This window comes from Bos grunniens, chromosome 2, assembly GCF_055505025.1.
Source record: "Bos grunniens cultivar Pamir isolate PY7600 chromosome 2, Bosgru_T2T1.0, whole genome shotgun sequence".
NCBI classification, from domain to species: domain Eukaryota; kingdom Metazoa; phylum Chordata; class Mammalia; order Artiodactyla; family Bovidae; genus Bos; species Bos grunniens.
The window spans coordinates 16,861,409-16,880,866 of record NC_141166.1 but is presented as its reverse complement, the minus strand read 5'-3'; the positions used below and the strand labels follow the sequence as shown (position 1 = coordinate 16,880,866).

Genomic DNA, 19,458 nt, shown 5'->3' with positions numbered 1-19,458 from the left:
TCCTCTGTCCACTGGATTCTCCAGGCAAGAATACTGGAGTGGGTTGCCATACCCTTCTCCAAGGGATCTTCCAGACCCATTAATCGAACCTGTCTCTCATATCTCCTGCATTGGCAGGCAGGTTCTTTACCACTAGCGCCACCTGGGAAGCCCCATTGGAAATGTGAAAAGTGAAAGCGAAAATCACTCAGTCGTGTCCAACTCTTTGCGACCCCATGGACTATATAGTCCATGGAATTCTCCAGGCCAGAATACTGGAGTGGGTAGCCTTTCCTGTCTCCAGGGTATCTTCCCAACACAGAGATCAAACCCAGGTCTTCCGCATTGCAGGCGAATTCTTTACCAGCTGAGTCACAAGGGAAGCCCATTGGAAGTGTAACCAGGGTCAGTCTCACAGGATCTTGTTTGTTCTACCCTGGTATACGAGTTCCTTCTTGAATTCAACTTGGTACCACTGAAGTATTTCTCATATGGGCATGATAGAACAGGACTTTCTTTTCAGAAAGATCTCTCTGGAAGCTCTGTGGAGAATTCAGAAAGATCTCTCTGGAAGCTCTGTGGAGAATGAATTAGAAAGGGCCAGTTGGATGGCTGCAGTGGTCATCTGAGGGAGACCCCATAACCTGCAGTCATACAGCCAACGGGAAGCCACAGGGAAGCCACAGGTGAGGAAGACCCTGAGGAGGTGGAATCAGAACCCAAGAAAGGGAGGGGCACCTGGATGGATGTTCCTGGATCTCTGGGCAGCGGCCTGATTGTGGCACCACCCGGGAGAGTCCCCCCACCATCGAGGGACCAAGAGTAGGACTGAGGACCCTCTGAGCTTGAGGTACACCGTGGCCATCCCGTTAAAAGACACCCGTGTGGCAGCCGGCCTCAGAAGCCTGGTACGTCTCCACCACCCTGCCCCAGGGGAACTATGCATGTTCCTGGAAGCATTAGAAATACACGTGCCTTCCCAAGTGCAGTGAGCAGGACAGGGAACATGCTATAAAGCTAGTGAGGTGGTGCGGACGCACAGAGCGTTGAGGAGCGACACGTGGCACAGCGCAGAAGCCTCTGTCCCTGACCACGAGCCAGGGCGCTGGACAGGGCTTCCCCAAGGCACGGAGCCGGGGGAGGGCAGCCATCCTCTGGACTCAGCCTCCGACCGCCACTGCCACCAACCCCTTACCTTCTCTCTTCCCAGCCCAGCTCTTCTCATCTGTTTTTTGTTTTTTTGAAAAAAGTGAATTCACTCTCAGTCCTTTTGAAACCCAACATGTCAGTGATAGATGAGGCAGTATTCTTTAACTTCAAAGGAGAAGGAGTGAGTGAGTGAAAGCGGTCCAGGGGAGTTGAAAAGTCCAAGGGAACAGGAGACGCATGGGGTGACCCCGCCGTCAGGAGGAGCGCCCTCAACCCCACCCCTGCTGGTGCCCTGCGGAGGCCCAGACAATGCCACTTTCAATAAATCATGAAGGATCCTGAATACCCGTTTTTGTCCGTTTTCAATGAACCCTGGGCATGTTGCTTAAGATATGGCCAGCCATTTGTGCTGGGTTCCCAGCTACTCAAAGCCTCGAAGTCAAGTGCTCTCTCGACTGAATAATGGAGTCTTTGCATATGAGATTTTGGGGAGCTTTTTTTTTTCTTTTTTTTTCAGATTTCCATAGCTAGTCATGGTAAAGGTGACCTTGTGGGTAGTGTGGGCCATTGTGACCCTTCACACATCCATCCTTTGAGTGATGCTGAGCTTTGTGGGGTATCCATGCAGCACCTAATTCAATCACACGTCTGACCCCTGCCTCTCTTTGGCACTGTCCTCTCCTCTGTGCTCCCTGTGCTGCTGGCGGGGTGGGGTGGGGTGGGGGGGCTCTGCACAAACCCTGGCTGTCCTTGGGAGGCATTCTGTGCTAAACAGAGAGCTCTTGGCCATCTTTCCCACTTTGGGAATTCTAGGCCCCCTGGTGACTCTGGCCTGGGGAGCGGGTGCTTGTTCTCAGGAGGGTTTGCTCGTGAAGATGCCTGCTGGAAGCGCCTTTTAAGCGTTCCTGGGTAGCTTCCACACTGGAGTCTTGAGAAGCAATGAGAAGAATAACCTGGGGTCATTTAAGGGCTGGCTGGTCATTTCCTTAATCGTCTGTGACCGTTAAGAGCCTGACTTTCTATAAAGAAGCACAGAGGCTTCCTTGACTTGTTATTAATAATAACAAACAGCTAGAATTTATTGAGCACCTGCCATTTGCCAAGTGCTTTCAGATGTTACCTCATTTAATCCTTAAACCTTATACCCATTTTTACAGATGAGGAAACTGAGATTTTTGGTTAACTTGTCAAAAGTCACATAGCTAGAAACGGCAGAACCGTCATAGAAACATTTCTTATTCTGCTTAATTTTTATCGTCATGTCTTGTTTTATATTCTTTTATCAACCTAAACAATGGATTAAGGGCTTCCCAGGTGGTGCTAGTGGTAAAGAACCCATCTGCTGGTGCAAGAGATGTAAAAGATTCAGGTTCGATCCCTGAGTCAGGAAGATCCCCTGGAGGAGGGCATGGCAACCCACTCCAGTATTCTTGCCTAGAGCATCCCATGGACCGAGGAGCCTGGCAGGCTGTAGTCCATGGGGTTGCAAAGAATCTGACACGGCTGAAGCGACTTAGCACACACACACAGCACGTGAACCTAAACGATAGATCAAGTCCTACTAATAGGATAACTTTGAAAGGTTATCTTAAAATACCATGTGACCTCATTTATAAACATTCTTAAAATGAAGGAATGATAGAACTGGAGGACAGAGTTGTGGTTGCCAGGAGTTTAGGGATGGTGGGGGACAGGGAGGTTGTCTAAGGAAGACCTCAGTGGTGAAGGAAGAGTTCTATATCCAGGCTGCAGTGAGAGTTACACGAATCTACACGTGACTAAGTGACATAGAACTAGACACGCATGTCATGCCAGCGTGTTGCCTGGGTTTGATACTGTGTTAGGATCGTAGAAGATGTCACCTTTGGTGGAAGCTGGGTGGGGCCTCTCTGTTCTGTTTTTGCTACTTTAGTAAATCTGTAGTCATCTCGAAAAGTGTGTAGTTGAATTCACCTGAGTGGGACGTCAGCCTCGCACCTGGGAAGAGGCCAGGTCTCAGCTCAGAAGTTGCCTGCTCTCGGAAGGCAGTCCACCTCAGAAAGCTGCAAGTGGCCTAGCAGAAGAACCTACACCAAGAAGAGGGCCCGGGATTCAGCCTCCATCAGAGGTGATCTGAGCCTCTGTCATCTCACAGGAAAGGACTGAGCTGAGAGTCAGGGCTCCTGGGCTCAAGTCCCAGGGCTGCAATTACGTGACTTGGGGCAGGCCTCCCAGTGTCTGTGAGCCTCCATGTCCCCAGCCATAAAGTTGGGTGGTCACAGCACTCACCCTCTGAGGTTGTTAAGAGATCCACTAAGAGGACGCATTAATGTGCACATGTTTAGCACAGAAGGATTTACTGTGCGTGTTCATCCTGTTACCATCATCAGCGTGATTTGATCTGTTCCCAGGTGTGCCCTCTGCTTCGTAGTCAGACCAGTCTTGTACGTATTCACAGTGAATGTTCTCTCTTATTTCTCTAGTTTGGATCACTTATTCTTCCAACATTTATTTCTTGAGTGCCTACTTTGTCGAAGACTCTTGGGGACACAGTGATGGATGTGACCTGTGTGGTCTGCGCCCAGACAGAGCCGAAGTCCTGTTTCCTCCCCTTCCCTGCAATCTCCCACTCAAATCAGGGTGTCCTGCAGACTCACAAGGCCTTTTCTCTCCCATGCAGCCACGCTACCAGCCCCTTCTCTGAGCTCCAGCAGCGCTAGAGTCAGTGTGACTCGGTCACCTCTGCCAGCCTGGACTGCCCTTTTCCCTTGTGCCTCCTGGGGTGCCTCGCCTGGTGCTGAGCAGAACAGGGAGCATGTTTAGCAAGTAGTTGCCCAAAGAACTGTAAAGTTCATGGCTAGAGGCGCCCAGGACAGTCTCTCTTCTGAGGCCTTCACTTTACAGATGACGTGAGGGACAGCCCGTGGTCTACATAATGGAGACTGGCTCTCTGGGTCCCCAACACATTTCTTCAGTAGGATACTAATAGATCCTGTATTAATCTTAGTTTTTGTTGTTGCTCTTTTTTTTTTTCATTCCTGCTATTCAGTGTTTTGACTAGCTGGCTGGTACTTCCCATTTTAGCAAACCCGGAAAGCCCTTGGCTGCAGTTTTGCTCTTCTAACTGTGCGACTGAGCCGTGTCAATCAGAGGGCAAGTGCATTGAACTGGAGAAACAGAGCCAGCCCACGTGGCTCTCTCTCCCTTGCCTTCAGTTGAGTGGGCTTACCCGGCACCCCCAGTCTGCCAGCAGGCTCTGGCCTCTGGCAGGCCCACCCAGGAGTCTCCCTTCTGTGGTCCAGCTTCTCCACCTGAAGCTGGGCGGACGGTCTGCACAGTTTCTCACTAAGGCAGCTGGCCTTCAATTTCGGTTGTTCTTTGGTCAGACCTTTGCCAGTGAGCCCTGCAAGACTGACGCTCTGAACCCCAGTTACTGTCCTCTGTCTCTTGGAATCTAGAAGAGAGAAGAACATGGTTGGAGCCCCAGCATCCAGCTTAGTGCCCTCTTCACAGATGAAGGAATAGCAGGTGTGGCCCCCGGGACTGCCCAGACTGCAGTTAGGTGGGTTTGGGGTCCCTTTCTGGCTCTGCCAAGTGGGTTGATACAGCACCCAACCCTGGGTAGGCAAGCTACTCAACCTCTCTACACCTCGGTTTCCTCGCCTGAAATGGCAGTAACAGAACCTGTACATGTGGTGTGCTCGGTGCTGTGTCTGGTTGAATATTGGGACCTCTTATTTCTGCTGCTAATGGCACAGCCCTACAGCCTCTCGGAGTTCTTTTTTTTTTTTTTTAAGGTTTGTGGGGATCAAAAGCAGAAATCGATGGGGCTGTCTCTGTTGCAGCTGACAATCTAGTTGGACAGTGTGAGAGTTAAACAAATATACAGCTGGAGACATGTTTCAACTTGAGAATAAATGGGAAGAATCCGACCACGATAGAAGCAGTTTTCCCACATCCGGACTGTCAGAAGCCAGCCTCCGCCATGCTCTAGCAGGTCGTCGCGGCCTCTTCCCTTCCCAGGCAGGGATTAACAGACAAGTTGTTGCTGGTGCAGAGATGCCGGGCAGCTCCACCTTGAGACACATCTGCCACCCTGGCGGGGCCTTGGGAGCTTTTCTGTTGAGGCGCGAGCCTCGCGTTGGGGTACCGTGGCCTCCCTGCCTGCTGCTGCAGTGGGGAACAACCCAGGAGACCTGGGACACGGTCCAGTAGGGCTGCCTGTGACGGACGACCCCGCAGCAGCACGGCCTCCCGGCCACCGCAAGAGCTGGCAGGGCTCCTGAAGCCAACAGGGAGGCCATGAAGCGTGTGTCCTCTTGCAGAGTACCCCCCTGCTGCATGTCCTGCGCACAGAGAAGGGGCTTCCCAAATACCACCCCAGTTAAGAAATTGAACCCTCTTACTGTGGAAATGCCTCTGGTATTAGAGGGATCACATCTGGAACTGTTGAGTCTCCCCCAGTCGCTTGTTCCAGTGTGCTGTCCTCTAAATTTGATCTCAACTCATTATGAGGAATAACTCTAAGCCTTATTACATCAGGAACATTTATTTTGCCATAGCCAGGTACTGTTCTAATGTGCTTTCTCTCCTGTGATTTCCACACAACCCTGTGAAGTAGGTACCATTATTGTCCCCATTTTACAGAGGAGGAAACTGAGGTCCAGAGAGGTAAGGTAACTTGCCTGGGGTCGAGTTGCTCATAGGAAGTAAAGCCAGGATTTGAAACCAGCTTCTGAAGTGTCTGTACCCATTCCTTCTCTGCAGTGTTGCTTGTTGTTTAGAGGGACCCCCACTCACAGGTGAAATGAACTCCTTTCTAATATAAGGCCTGTGCCCAGGCAGGAGGGTCACTGCTAAAGGTGACCTTTTAAGAGTGCTGGAAAGAAAACCTGTCCAATGCTCTGGACAGTTATCCTAGAGGATCCCCAAGGTCCCTGCAGTCTGTGGGGGGCCTCTGACAGCCCCCCAAGTTCCAGCCCAGAGCCCCTTGAGAGATTACACAAACATTGGAGGGAAAACACATTTCTGCCCATTGAAACTGTTTCTTTAAGATTATTGTGAAACTTATTCTTTTTAACATTGAACATTACGTCTAGTTTCTTAAAACGATTTTCAACTCTGCGAGATTATCCAAAGATTCTGTATTACCAAAGCTGATTTTTCAGTTAGCAAGGCAAATAGAAAGTTTGCTCTGCTGGATCCGAGCCCTTTCTAATATCCTCCCCTAACCTCCTTAGATGTTTTTAATCTTTGTATATCATCCTAGCTATAAGCTACTTTCTGTATTTTCTTTAAAGATCACAGTGCTCATCTGTTCTCTGGTTTTTACCATAGAATGATACCTATTTGAGTGATATATTGTTCAAAAAGAAAAACCTGTTTAAGACACTAATCATTATTTTGGATGAGAACAGAGAGCTCCTGTAGCCCCAGGTATGGTTCCCCTAGGTGTCCCTTTCAGGCTGTTGTGAGCAATAGAGTAAGTGTTGTCCGATCAATAGCCAATTTGTGACTGGATGGCTGTGAACAGTGATGGTTTTGCCAGGAGGCGCTGCTAAGCCACTGCTGTAGTGAAGGCAGGAGCAGGACAGTGGGGCAGATTGGCAGCCCTCAGACCAGAAGGGACCTTAGAATGTTGTCCTGGAATACGTTGTCCAGACACTTGGCCTCATCTGGGTGGAAGGAAACACAGTGGTGTGGAATCAAGTCATGAACTTTGACAGTTGCTCTTGGCCACATAAGACACCAGGATGCAAGGGGATTCTTCTCTGCTGCCTCTTTATGAAACATCTAAAAATGTGAGCGCTGGGCCTCCTAAAATCTTCAGAGCTTCTCTTCTGACAGATTTAGCAGGGATTTATTACCATGGCTTTCTTCCAGTAAACCTGGAAAGTATCTCACATTCATCCATAAAACAAACCATGGGGATGACCATAAAGGAACTCAGCCCCATTTTACAGGTGGGAAGGCTAAGGCCTTCAAAACCCCACACCAGCCCGGAGTCTGGGGAGGAACAGAGGCAAGGCCAGGGCTGCTGGCTTCCAGCGTGGGGTTATATAACTGCAACTCCTCAAGTCCCTGGAAACTGAGGCCAATTCCCTGGAAGATCATTCTGTTCTCTCCTGTTTTTTCAAGAATAGAGCCAGCTTGATCACTGGCTCTGAGGCTCGTGTCCCGTTTTCTTTCTTCCACAAACTGAGTGCCTACCATCATGATCCTTGTTCAGTCAAGTTGTATTCGAACTTGCCCGGATCTCCTATTTTTACGTATGTTTGGCTTTTATTTTATTTATGTGTACTCTTAACTGTTTCCAAAACAGATTTGAGGAGACTTACAACAAATGGAATACACAGTAAAATGAATACAGTAGAAAGAAAAATGGAAAATCAGAACCAAGGTGAGGAGGCAGGAGTAATAGGACATCTAGAAGAGTGAGCGTAATTCCTGTGATCGGGCATCATGTTTCCTGGTTTCAGTATCGGAAATGCAGAGGTAGCTTCCTGCTTTGCGGAGAAGAGAGATTTCATAACATTATTTCTTAGAACAAATCTCATTAAAAGTCAAGGGACCCTTTTCCTGGCACTACAGGCAGTTCTTCACATGAGGCTTGATATCAGGTCCTTATGTATTGTAGTGGACAGATTTTACATGTTCGGCCAATGAAGAAAGGAGGTGTGATAAGGTTATTCACAAAAACACTCAGATGAAAGTTGGATAAAACACAGCTTGAAGAAGGCAGATAAGTGAGCAAGCTCATGTCATCTATAGATGTCACTTCCCTGCAGCCTAACTTGACTCAAGGGCAAAGTTGAGTCGACTTCCCTGAGTGAGCAGGTAGCCTGTCACTTAGGCTCCTTAGGAGGCAGAAGTAATAGGACATCTAGAAGAGTGAACATAATTCCCGTGATCAGGAATTCCTGTGATCATATATCCTGGTTTCAGTATTTAAAATGCAGAGGTAGAAACTAGGTAGCAAGGATGCCGAAGTGGGGGCTCTGCTGAGGGGATTTTCTCCACAGTTTGGGGTCAGCCACAGGCTTTAGAAAGCAAATGGCTAGGCCACAGAACTGATGACATATTCTAAATGCCAAGGGACCCAGACAGTCTCTCTCCAAAATGCACAGCCAGCTCCATGCACATGGAGGGGCCACGTGCAGCCCGCCACCGTCCACAGGGGCACTCCTCTGTGGAAGCAGCTTCAGGCAGCTCCCATCCCAAAGAGTGGTTGGCTTGAGCCCTAGAGCTGAGCAGAGATGGTTCTGATCTGGTCATGTCCAACACAAGTCACCCTCTTTGGCCATGAAGACCCTCAAACTAGCTCCTGCTGTGGGGGTGTCGAGCACCTTCGTGACACCATCCCCACCTCTGACTGCGTGTGACAGCTGTAGACTTGCTCCCCATGCTTTGTGTTCCCTGTTGTCATATTTCTCAGGGATTTGAGGAGCCTAAGAGGAGGCCCAGTGACCAGGGAAGGGCCTGGTCAGGAAGGCTGGGGCAGAGGAGTGCCTTTTGTGCCAGCCCAGGTGCTGGGGAAGGCAGTGAGCACTTCTGTGCTGGTCTTATCCAGTGAGAAAGGCAGAGGTGCCATGGGGTCACGGCCGGCAGAGCGCCAGTGGCCTCGCCAGGCTGGTGAGCCATGAGGTAACCCTTGCATGGCGGACAGGACTGGCTTGCTGACTGAGGCAAACCCAGAGTGAACCAACCAGTCTGGCCTCTGTGACTCCCAAATAAGAGCACCCTTCCCCATGGGCTTCCTTTGTAGCTCAGTCGGTAAAGAATCGGCCTGCAGTGCAGTAGACCTGGATTCGATCCCTGGGTCAGGAAGATCCCCTGGAGAAGGAAATGGCACCCCACTCCAGTATCCTTGCCTGGAAAATCTCATGGACAGAGGAGCCTGGTGGGCTGCAGTCCATGGGGTAGCAAAGAGTTGGGCACGACTGAGCGACTAACACTTACTTACTCCCCATGGGTTGACCATAGCTGTGGAGAAAGGCGGCTTTTCTGAGCAAGTAAAAATACCTCAGCTTTGGAGAATCTTTGACTTGTCATTCTCTTAAATGAATATTTATTGGAGTATAAGTGCTTTACAATGTTGTGTCAGTTTCTGCCGTACAGCAAAAGTGAGTCGGGTATATGTTTACATATATCCCCTCTGTTTTGGATTTCCTTCCCATTTAGGTCAACACAGAGCACTGGGTAGAGTTCCTTGTGCTGTGCAGTAGGTTCTCATTAGTTATCTATTTTATACACAGGAGTGTGTATATGTGGCCTGGTAAAAGAGTTCACCTACCAATGCAGGAGACCCAAGAGACGCAGGTTCAACCCCTGGGTTGGGAAGATCCCCTGGAGAAGGAAATGGGGAACCAGTATATTCTCCAGGCAAGAATACTCACTCCAGTATTCTTGCCTGGAGAATCCCATGGACAAAGGAGCCTGGTGGGGTACAGTCCAGGGGGTCACAAAGAGTTGGACACGGCTGACTGAGAACACACACATGGTGTATATATGTCAATTCCAATCTCCCAATTCATCCCACCACCCCTTCCCGCCTTGGTGTTCATATGATTATTCTCTACATCTTTGTCTCCATTTCTGCTTTGCAAATAAGATCATCTATACCCTTTGGGCTTCCCTGGTGGTTCAGATGGTGAAGAATTGCAGGAGACCCAGGTTCAATCCCTAGGTCAAAGGGAAAATCCCTTGGAAAAGGGAATGGCTACCCATCTGAGTATTATTTCTTGGAGAATTCCATGGACAGAGGAGCCTGGTGGGCTGTAGTCCATGGGGTCACAAAGAGTTGGACACGACTGAGAAGCTTTCACTCACATACCCTTTTTCCAAATTGCACATACACACGTTAATATACAATATTTATTTTTCTTTTTCTGACTTCACTCTGTGTGACTTGACCTGTCATTTTGAACCTTAATGAGGATAGAATGAGCCTCTGGAACAAGGTGCGATGGAGTCAGGAGAAGTGGCCTTAAGTGAAAACACAGCTGTGGGGTTTATAGACGCCGCTGCAGGGAGGCGTCATCCAGTGGGATCGGCCAGCCTCGCTATAGACTTTCCAACACTAATGAATCGGGAACTCCATGCTGAACAGGATTTAGTTTGATGGGTCGCTGTGCCAGCAGATGGATGTATTTTTCTTGAAAGACCAAGGTGCCAGAAACCTCCATGATTACGTTACTGGAGCAAGCTTCTTTTTTGTGGTTTGTGCCGTTGAGCGTCAGGACTGCAGGATTCTCTTGCTCTTTCTCACTCTTATTTTTTCCAGGTCAGAACCAGAGCTTGGGGTGGGGAGGAAAATCCTGCTGAATGAGCAAGTTCTTTCTTAAAAAGCTCTCTCCAAGTCCAAAAAGACTTCAGTGGACTTAGGAGAAAGAAACTTAATACATTGCCATAGAATCACTGTGAACCAAGTGAAAGCCAAGTCCACAGCATCTTTGTCTTATAAAAGAAAGCACAGAGGAGATGGAAAAAAAGGAAATAATGCTGAGGAAATCCAAACCAAACAATGAAAACTAAAGAAGAAAAACTAACGATCACCTCAGAGAGAACGTGAAGATTTCCTTCTAATAAGATTTTCTCAGTTTGCAAAACTGAGGCTCAGGTAGAAGTAGCTTTTCTATTCTTTTTTAAGTGTGCCATAAATAGCATACCTGAGATGTTTGAACTGTGATGGGATTTGCCACTTTGGGCTTCAGGAAGAGTTGGACACCCTGCAGGACCCTTGGACTGTGAGGGAAAAGTCAGCCATGGAGAGGCTGGAGGTGTCCCAGCCTGGTCCCTGACCTGCGTTTGAACTTTGGTCCTAATAGCTAGCAGATTGAAGCAAGCTCGCAGGCCTCCTGCAGAACCCATGTTGGTTTGAACCAGAGCAGTCCTGGCCCCAGATCCAGCACTCTGCTTTCACCAGCTACCTCTCTTGTTACACCCCTGTGAGAGGAACTCAGAGTGGGGTCATGGGGGTCGCCCTTATTCAGTCACCGAGCAGCCTGCGGAGAGGGAAACCGCTCTCTTCTGCATGGCCTGCAGGTGCCATCCAGACCATGGCCAGAAAGAGAGCTGGGTGCCCATCAGAGGCCACCTTGGTTCTGGACAAGACAGGCCATTCCTAAACTTCTTAATGCGTCTCTTACCCTTCTTAGATCAGGCCAGCATTTTCAAAAGCACTGGAGTCTCTGAGATATTACTTAGCCATTTGGAGTTTAGTACCACATGGCCTGTGTGTCTGTTCCCCAGGAGTGTGGCTGTTTGGGAATGCCAGCTGTGCACCTGAGCGGACTAAAGACCAATTTGCTCATCAGCCTGGGGGAACATCTCACAAGCCACCCTCAGCCGTCTTTGTTGAACAGTCCCATTCCTCTCTTCCAGTTATTCTCATGAATGTAATCCAGCCCGTTGACTTCCCTGGCCTGATGTACAAAGAAAGGTCTCTTTCTTTTCATGGTTACATTAAATGACTCCGTGGACCCCTCTGCTGCTTGGCCTGGGGCATTTGTTCTTCCCCTGAGATTCACCCGAAGGCCCTTCCTCAAGTGGTGTCTGAGAGCCCTGAGGAAGCCTGCCTCAGTCCAGAGTCAGTCAGTCTTAATGCTCACCTATTGCACCAGCTGGGAAGATGGCCCTGTCCTCTTGCTTGCCAAGACCTGAGGGGGCTGAAGGAGGACCTTCGCAGGCCCAACAACTCCAACAGGGCCTGCACCCCACATTCCCACAGTCTGTGGGGGAGGCCTCCAGCCTCTTTTGCTCACCGCAGCTCCTTCAGATCACCCACAGTGCTGGTTTTCCTAGGGCCCACCCTGAAGCAGGCGGGCAAGGTCAGAAGGGGTCCCAACAGGAGTCTCTGCCCTCCTTTGGGGTCCAGCCTGAGCCCCTGGGCGCCATAGGCTCTTCTCTTCCTGCTAGAGAGACTGGCTCGTCCTTTGTCCAAAAGAAAACCTTACCTCTAAGCAGACCCATTTAAAGCCTCCCTCCTCTGCTGGTGGAAGTCGACAGAGCAGCCTTGTCACTTTCTCGTGGTTCCTTTGTTGCCTTCCCTCCGTACGCAGTACAGGAATGTCGTGCAGTTGGAAACTGTCCTCCCAGGGAGAAGGTTGACTCATAGCGGGCTCTTCTGCTTGACATGGCACTGCTTCTGGAAAGGGAAGGCCGGACCGCATGACGTCTCGGAGCAGCTGTCATCCTGGCAGGCCAGCGGCCCAAGCCGAGCCACTTGGTGGACGGGCCCTGATTAGAGCCAGCACTGGCACAGAGAGTGGCTTCTAGGCCTGCCTGTTTCTTCACCACGCTCAGCTCGTGAGGTGTCTTCTGTAAGTATTGTGGAGCAATGGACTGAGCGCCTCTTCAGAGGCGCTGTGAGATGGGAGCCCCTAGGCACCGGAAGGACTTGAGCCGCTGCTGGCAGTCTGGAGGTACAGTGACCAAAGGCAGGCAGATGGGCACAGGCTGTCTTTACAGAAGTGAGGACTTGCAAACTCCATAAAGTGGGGTGACTTCAGGAGCCTACAGGGGGTGTGATTCTGTGTCTGTAAATGAAATGACCTGAGCAGTTTGTGGTTGACAGGTAAACAAGATGCTCTGAACCTCTGCTCTGCAGTTCAGCTCAACACCAGGCTTTGGGCACCTGCTGTGGACAGAGCTAGGGCACCGAGTGCCCCGGGTACCTGGTGAAGCTCCCACTCCTGATCCCTTGGACGCCCTGGGGAAGAGCAGCCATGCCTCCAGTCCCCCGAGGAGGGAATTGGAAGATCCACTCTTACAGAGAGAATCTCGAAGGATGCTTGAGATCTTGCTGGGACAGACCAGAAGGACTCCTTCAGAAGCACATGGAAGGGCCTGGAAGTCTGACGTGCCTGGCACTGTCCAGGCTCGCAGTGAGCAGTGTGGTGTGGAAGGAGAGCGTGGAGCCTTCTGGCAGGAGGAGGCCAGGGTGCTCTTCCCATCAGGCTGACTCGAGCTTTTCCTCCAAGACTTCCTCGTCTCCCCTGAGGCCCTCCCTGGTGGGCGCACCCACTTCAGCACTTGCCACCTCACTCGACCCTCGGTCGCAGTCCACGTTCGATTATGCGGCAACCAACCTGCAGAAGGACTGGACTGTGTTTCATTCATTTCTGTACTTTCAACGTATAGACAGCAGGAGAAGCCATCAAAGGTCCTTACAGAGGGCCATGTCATCAGGCTTGTGTTTAGAAGGATGACTCAGCTGTGTTATGGAGAGTGGATTAGAGCAAGCGGAGCCAAGGAAGTGGAGTGTGTCGGTGTCCTCCAGAGAAATAATGAGCGGTTACAAAGAGCAGCCGAGGCCCGGGAGGCTGGCAGGGAGCAGGCTCGGCTCTTGTCGAGGCCCTGGCTCTGCTCTTCTCAGGTCTTTTGAGTCTGCTTCCTTCCTGAGTTGGCTTCCTCCTCGGGCTGGTAGCAAGCAAGTTGCAACAGTTCTGGCCCTCGCGCTCGGAAGCACCCAGCAAACATTGGCCTCCACTGGATCACATGTCCATTCCTGAACCCATTCCTAGGGCCAGGAAATGCCATGCACTGACTGGCTTAGGTTCCTGATCAGTTACTGGAAGATGTGTGAGGTCACCTTAGAACCGCCAGGCCCAGCCCTGGAGACTGGATCTGATTCCCTCTGAATCCGCTGGCCTGGGGCAGGAGAGTGTAGCTGAATGAAGCTAGAGTCTCGTGAGGAAGGAGAAAGTGACTGCTGGACATGCTCTTACATCTGCAGAGGGACCAGTTGGACTGATTCATTCATGTATAGAGGAACCAGTTGGACTGATGCATTCATGTAGAACTGTTCACACAGTAGGTGCCTACACACACCCACACAACCTGAACACCTGCAGGACACGCCTTGTGAATTGGTTTATCTGGGAAACAGTGTATCATCATCCTGAATTGATATCTGACCTCTCACGGAGGACCCCACCCCCCACCCCCTCAACCCCGGACTCTCCATTTCTTGACCTTTCTTTCGATCTTGTGATTGACTGTTCCGTCTCCAAGATCATATACAACCTACTCTCTGACCACAGCCCCCAGTCCCTCCCACTCCCTCATCCAGTTCAGTTCAGTTCAGTTCAGTCATGTCCAACTCTTTGTGACTCCATGGACTGCAGCACACCAGGCTTCCCTGTCCATCACCAACTCCCAGAGTTTACTCATAATTCATGTCCATTGAGTTGGTGATGCCATCCATTTCATCCTCTGTCGTCCCCTTCTCGTCCTGCCTTCAATCTTTCCCAGCATCAGGGTCTTTTCCAATGCGTCAGCTCTTCGCATCAGGTGGCCAAAGTATTGGAGTTTCAGCTTCAACATCAGTCCTTTCAATGAACATTCAGGACTGATTTCCTTTAAGATGGGCTGGTTGGATCTCCTTGCAGTCCAAAGGACTCCCAAGAGTCTTCTCCAACACCACAGTTCAAAAGCATTAATTGTTCGGTGCTCAGCTTTCTTTATAGTCCAGCTCTAACATCCATACCTGACCACTGGAAAAACCATAGCCTTGACTAGACGGACCTTTGTTGGCAAAGTAATGTCTCTGCTTTTTAATATGCTGTCTAGGTTGGTCATAACTTTCTTCCAAGGAGTAAGCGTGTTTTAATTTCATGGCTGCAGTCACCATCTGCAGTAATTCTGGAGCCCCAAAAAATAAAGTCTGACACTGTTTCCACTGTTTCTCCATCTATTGTCCATGAAATGAAGGGAACAGATGCCATGATCTTTGTTTTCTGAATGTTGAGCTTTAAGCCAACTTTTTCACTCTCCTCTTTCACTTTCATCAAGAGACTCTAGTTCTTCTTCACTTCCTGCCGTAATGGTGGTGTAATCTGCATATCTGAGGTTATTGAGATTTCTCCCAGCAATCTTGATTCCAGCTTGTGCTTCATCCAGCCCAGCGTTTCTCATGATGTACTCTGCATAGAAGTTAAATAAGCAGGGTGACAGTATACAGCCTTGACGTACTCCTTTTCCTATTTGGAACCAGTCTGTTGTTCCATGTCCAGTTCTAACTGTTGCTTCCTGACCTGCATATAGGTTTCTCAAGAGGCAGTGCAGGTGGTCTGGTATTCCCATCTCTTTCAGAATTTTCCACAGTTTATTGTGATCCACACAGTCAAAGGCTTTGGCATAGTCAATAAAGCGGAAGTAGATGTTTTTCTGGAACTCTTGCTTTTTCGATGATTCAGCAGATGTTGGCAATTTGATCTCTGGTTCCCCTGCCTTTTCTAAAACCAGCTTGAACATCTGGAAGTTCACGGTTCATGTATTGTTGAAGCCTGGCTTGGAGAATTTTGAGCATTACTTTCCTATCGTGTGAGATGAGTGCAATTGTGCAGTAGTTTGAGCATTCTTTGGCATTGCCTTTCTTTGGGATTGGAATGAAAACTGACCTTTTCCAGTCCTATGGCCACTGCTGAGTTTTCCAAATTTGCTGGCATATTGAGTGCAGCACTTTCACAGCATCATCTTTTAGAATTTGAAATGGCTCAACTGGAATTCCATCACCTCCACTGGCTTTGTTTGTAATGATGCTTCCTAAGGCCCACTTGACTTCGCATTCCAGGATATCTGGCTCTAGGTGAGTGATCACACCATCGTGATTATCTGGGTCTTGAAGATCCCTGTCATCTTACAATACACAAGTCCCTGTCATCTTACCATACACTCATCTTTGATTCTATCTCCTATTATTCAACCCCATTCCATTCCATTAGTCTTGGCTCTTCCCTGCCACTCTCGAATGTGCTGAGTTAACACACTCAAGATCCCCATTTCCGCACATGCTACTTACTCATCTTTCAACCTATCACACCCTGGTCTCTGCTCCCACCAAAGTCAGCTTGTCCAAAATGTCCTGAGAGTTCTTGTTGCTAAATCCAACAAGCTCTTGGCATGTTCCTGTCTTCCTTGACCTCTTAGCAGGATTTGATGCTTCTGACTGCTCCCCTCTTAAGATATGTGCCACCTTGGCTTCTGTGACATCATAATTCAGAACTCAAGGCTACCCATCCTCAGTCTCCATTGTCCAGCTGTCAAATACAGTTGTGCTGTCAAAAACCTCATTTTTACTCCACATACGCTCTTGGGACAGTCTCGTGGCTTTGGTGCCATCTTCCTTTCCACCCAAAGCTTCCCAAATATGAACCTCCAGATAACAGTCTTGCTTATAAAATTCAGAATCACTTATGTAGTTCATCCTGGTCATCTCCACTAAGATCCCTCTTAGGGACCTTAAAATCAGCACTCCTGACCCAGTTATTCCTCCTTGTCACAGTAACTAGCAACACAATCTGGGCTTCCCTGGTGGCTCAGCTGGTAAAGAATCTGCCTGCCATGCAGGAGACCCTGGTTCAGTTCCTGGGTCGGGAAGATTCACTGGAGAAGGGAACGGCTACCCACTCCAGTATTCTTGGGCTTCCCTGGTGGCTCAGATGGCAAAGAATCCACCTGCAGTGAGGGAGACCAAAATTTGATCCCTGGGTTGGGAGATCCCCTGGAGGAGGGCATGGCTACCCACTCCAGTATTCCTGTCTGGAGAATCCCCATGGACAGAGGAGCCTGCAGTCCATGGGGTCGGACACAGCTGAGCGACTAAGCACACATCACAGCAACACCACCTACCCTACTGTCCACAGCCAAGAACCTCAGATGTTGTCTTTGCCACCTCCCTCTCAGTTTACATCCAGGCCATCACCAAGTCCTATAATTCTGGTAAGGTGGAAAGAACATAGGTTTTGGCTGAAATCCTAATTATGGTTTGACAACTTACCTTTCTCCATCACAAGTTCCTCACCTGTTAAAAGGAAATAGTAATACTGATTTCAAATAGTTGTGATCAGCATAAAGAAAGGCCTTTACTTGGTAGCATTTCAATAAATAGGAGCTCTCCATTCAATAAATATATGTGCTCTTCTGTCCCTGTCTCCTCTCCCCCCTCCCCCTCACCACCTCTACTCACTCACCATATTGAGTTTGTTCTTTTTTTTCTTAATTTTGGCTGTCCTGCATCTTCATTGCTGCACACAGCCTTTCTCTAGTTGAGGCACCTGGGGGCTACTCTCTAGTTACAGTGCAGAGCAGTGCCTTCTCTTATTTGCAGAGCATGGGCTTTAGAGTGCTTGGGCATCGGTAGTTGTGGCACACAGGCTTAGTTGCTCCTCAGCATGTGGATTCTTCCCCGATGAGGGATCAGACCTATGGGCTCTGCATTGGCAGGTGGATTCTTAACCACTGGACCACCAGGGGAAGTCCTCACCATATTGTTGAATTGTAGATAAATAGTTTGTTAATTAAGAATTCAGTTCAGTTCAGTTGCTCAGTCATGTCCAACTCTGCAACCCCATGGACTACAGCACACCAGGCTTCCCTGTCTTATCACCAACTCCCAGAGCTTGCTTAAATTTGTGTCCAACTGTCTCACCCTCTGTCATCCACCTCTCCTCCTGCCTTCAATCTTTGCCAGCATCAGGGTATTTTCCAAGGAGTCAGTTCTTTGCATCAGGTGGCCAAAGTATTGGAGTTTCAGTTTCAGCATCAGTTCTTCCAATGAATATTCAGGACTCATTTCCTTTAGGATTGACTTGTTTGATCTCCTTGCAGTCCAAGGGACTCCCAAGAGTCTTCTCCAACACCACAATTCAAAAGCACCAATTCATTGGCACTCAGCTTTCTTTATAGTCCAACTCTCACATCCACACACGACTACTGGAAAAACCATAGCCATGACTAGATGGGCCTTTGTTGGCAAACTAATGTCTCTGCTTTTTAATGTGCTGTCTAGATTGGTCATAGATTTTCTTCCAATGAGCAAGAATCTTTTAATTTCAAGGCTGCAGTCACCATCTGCAGTGATTTTGGAGCCCCCCCAAAATAAAGTCTCTCACTGTTTCCCTATCTATTTTCCATGAAGTTATGGGACCAGATGCCATGATCTTCGTTTTTTGAATGTTGAATTTTGAGCCAGCCTTTTCACTCTCCTCTTTCACTTTCATCAAGAGGCTCTTCAGTTCCTCTTCACTTTCTTCCATAAGGGTGATGTCATCTGTATATCTGAGGTTATTGATATTTCTCCCAGCAATCTTGATTCTAGCGCTGGAATCAAGGGCTCGTGCTTCATCCAGCCCTGCATTTCTCATGATGTACTCTGCATGTAAGTTAAATAAGCAGGGTGGCAATATATAGCCTTGACGTACTCCTTTCCCAATTTGGAACCAGTTAGTTGTTCCATGTCTTGTTCTAACTGTTGCTTTGACCTGCATACAGATTTCTCAGGAAGCAGGTAAGGTGGTTTGGTATTCCCATCTCTTTAAGAATTTTCCAGAGTTTGTTGTGATCCATACAGTCAAAGGCTTTGGCGTAGTCAATAAAGTGGAAGTAGATGTTTTTCTGGAATTCTCTTGCTTTTTCTGTGATCCTACAGATGTTGGCAATTTGGTCTCTGGTTCCTCTGCCTTTTCTAAATCCAGCTTGAACATCTGGAAGTTCATCGTTCACATACTGTTGAAGCCTGGCTTGGAGAATTTTGAGTACTACTTTGCTAACATGTAAAATGAATGCAATTATGGATTAGCTTGAACATTCTTTGGCATTGCCTTCCTTTGGGATTGAAATGAAAACTGATCTTTTCCAATCCTGTGGCCAATGCTGAGTTTTCCAAATTTGCTGGCATATTGACTGCAGCACTTTCACAGCATCATCTTTTAGGATTTAAAATAACTCAGCTAGAATTCCATCACCTCCACTAGCTGTGTTCGTAGTGATGCTTCCTAAGGCCCCACTTGACTTCTCATTCCAGGATGTCTGGCGCTAGGTGAGTGATCACACCATCGTGATTATCTGGGTCGTGAAGATCTTTTTTGTACAGTTCTTCTGTGTATTCTTGCCACCTCTTCTTAATGTCTTCTGCTTCTGTCAGGTACATACCATTTCTGTCCTTTATTGAGCCCATCTTCGCATGAAATGTTTCCTTGGTATCTCTAACTTTCTTGAAGAGATCTCTAGTCTTTCCCATTCTGTTGTTTTCCTCTGTTTCTTTGCACTGATCACTGAGGAAGGCTTTCTTATCTCTCCTTGCTAGTCTTTGGAACTCTGCATTCAGACTGGTATATCTTTCCTTTTCTCCTTTTCCTTTAGCTTCTCTTCTTTTCTCAGCTATTTGTAAGACCTCCTCAGACAACCATTTTGCCTTTTTGCATTTCTTTTCCTTGGGGATGGTCTTGATCATTGCCTCCTGTACAGTATCACAAACCTTTGTCCATAGTTCTTCAGGCACTCTTTCTATCAGATCTAATTCCTTGAACTTGAATCTATTTGTCACTTACACTGTATAATCATAAGGGA

General features: G+C 48.5%; 1 protein-coding gene and 1 long non-coding RNA gene across 6 annotated transcripts in view; one reads left to right on the top strand and one right to left on the bottom strand.

The window, feature by feature from the left end:
• DIS3L2 (DIS3 like 3'-5' exoribonuclease 2) overlaps positions 1 to 19,458 on the top strand; it is a 356,275-nt gene that overhangs the window by 284,177 nt on the left and 52,640 nt on the right. The window lies entirely within an intron of this gene.
• LOC147377664 (uncharacterized) lies at positions 9,968 to 14,183 on the bottom strand. The gene is made up of 2 exons (XR_015140225.1): positions 12,063 to 14,183; positions 9,968 to 10,403 (listed from the first exon to the last, which is right to left on the bottom strand). It is a non-coding gene; the product is annotated as an uncharacterized LOC147377664 (long non-coding RNA).